The 2,135-nt window shown below is 35.4% G+C and overlaps 1 long non-coding RNA gene across 1 annotated transcript in view; it reads left to right on the forward strand.

Annotated features, from left to right (window-relative positions):
* Positions 1-1,498: 1,498 nt before the first annotated feature.
* LOC144962165 (uncharacterized) overlaps positions 1,499-2,135 on the forward strand; it is a 2,374-nt gene continuing 1,737 nt past the window's right edge. The window contains exons 1-2 of the long non-coding RNA XR_013643382.1: positions 1,499-1,553; positions 1,973-2,104. This is a non-coding gene — a long non-coding RNA (uncharacterized LOC144962165). The remainder of the gene's footprint in view (positions 1,554-1,972; positions 2,105-2,135) is intronic.

Genomic DNA, 2,135 nt, shown 5'->3' on the forward strand with positions numbered 1-2,135 from the left:
ATTAATTATGTTTAATACATCATAAGAATTGATACACTCGCACACTTTTTTATTTTAGTCGCCGCCATCAACTATTCTTTTTTAGGACAAAAACCTCATCTTTTTTTCAATTTTCATTTAACCCTGATTTTTTCCATACTTACCATACATGAAAATGATTATAGACGAAAATAAAGCTTATTTTCTGACCTTTAATTTAAAGTTTAAAATGATACCCAACACTTGCCATTTATTTTTTAATTGAAACACAATTACTGAAAACAATATGTGGGGCGCGTTCACTGCAAAACCCTAACTTTCCCGATCGCCACGAGACGATGGTTTTGAGGCCGCAGTGAGATCACAGATTCACTCTGTAAAATTGACTGAGATTTTCACCAGAAAATAGATAACTCTTGAAGCTTTTCTCATAGAGAGAAAAGTAAGGTATCAAATTAAATGCTTTTTCATGCCCCATCTACCTGACTGGGTCAAATTGCAAATTAAGATGTTTTGAGTTTGAAAATTTTATCAAAGTTCAAAGTGCCTAGTGTTGTTATTTTTCTAATTTCAAAAAAAATTTGATAGTTGGTTGTCATTTAACGGCAGATGCCATTATTAGTTACTGCGTTTCCTACAGTTTCGAGATTGCAAACGATGGGAAACATTGTTTCATCGGTTATAGTACCAAAAAAAAGTTCCCCTACTTAGGTATCCTAAGAACCTAGGGAAGTCCGCACCATGATAATAATAAAAATATAGTATTGTAGATACCAAACTACTAATAAACGCAAACCTGAACCGTCCAACATGTCCGTAGGCATGGAGAGATTTAGCTTGATTAATTAAAAAAAAGGTATAGCCCTCAAAAATGGACCTGAGAGCAAATTTTTGTAAAAAATTCAAATATCCAATTTCCTGAACTGAAAATTTGGTTTTCTTCATGTCTCATGTAGTCTTTCAGAGCTATTCGGCCCATGGAGCAGGCGTTTATCCCACTTTCTATAGTGTGAAACAGACAGTAGTAATGGATTGCTACCATTTGAGTAGTACAGGGTCTGTGGCAAAGTGCTTTCCACCAGATCTAACGGATAGAGCTACCCGATCACTGCTGGGTGGATAGGGGGGGGGGGGGGGGGGGGGGATCGATCTCGGTCCCATTGCATGTGAATCAAGTGCTCTCCCAGCTAATCTGTCGATTTTGATGGGGAATAAAATAGAATGAAATAACTATATATTACTTTATATAGCGACACAACACAATGTAATATTAGATATCTCCAGTATGTTGGTAATCATAAAAATAGAGCCTATAGGAAGGGAAGCATGTTTTTTTCTGCTAATTTGCAAATGACATTTACAATAACAACAAAATACAAGTGACATTCAGTTCTTTTTGTGGATTTTTTTTTCTATTTCTTCTTAACAACATAATTAGTATTAGATATCTCCACAGGTCAGATGGATCTGTAGTGTAGTGAGTAGTGGTGAAGTTGTTTGACCCTGAACTGGAAGGTCTCGGGTTCAAATCACTTGATTCAACGGGTGATTGAATTACCCTTAATTTAAGGAAGGTTTGCAAGTTACTATTATTATATGAATCTGTAAAAATAGTTTTATAATTTTTAGATTGGCCGGTAATTCTGTGCTCGTTGACAAAAATATGGGCTGTACAGAAAAAAATTTGAACCTACACATTGGCAGGCATGACAATTTGAATGATGGTTTTGACTGGAATGCGTTTTTTATTTAGTGATTTTGTATTCTGGCACTGTGCTATTTATCTTTGTTTTGGTGGTCTAACTGGATTTTACGTGATGTATTCATGTTTTAACTGTCTGTTATTGGCTAAAGGAGGGTTTTGAACTCGAATGTCCCTTGTTTAGTGTTTTGCTCTTTTTACATTTTATGTAGGCATCCTGCATATATATTGTAGATGTTATAACATTCAGTTTTGTACATTACTATTAATGTTGATTAATCTAAATTTCAGATGGCATTCCAGTATCTGTAGTGGTGTTCGTGTTCAGCCTGGCAGCACCAAAGATTGGCAACTCAAAGGTTAAAGGGTCAGGGCCATGATTCAGCTTTAACTATAAAATCATTTCCTGGACATGATATTTGAGTGAGTAGAAATCCCATTAACATAACCTGAC

Source organism: Berghia stephanieae, unplaced genomic scaffold (assembly GCF_034508935.2).
Source record: "Berghia stephanieae isolate SIO BIC M18660-M18661 unplaced genomic scaffold, UCSD_Bste_1.3 scaffold6515, whole genome shotgun sequence".
Taxonomy (NCBI): Eukaryota; Metazoa; Mollusca; class Gastropoda; order Nudibranchia; family Aeolidiidae; genus Berghia; species Berghia stephanieae.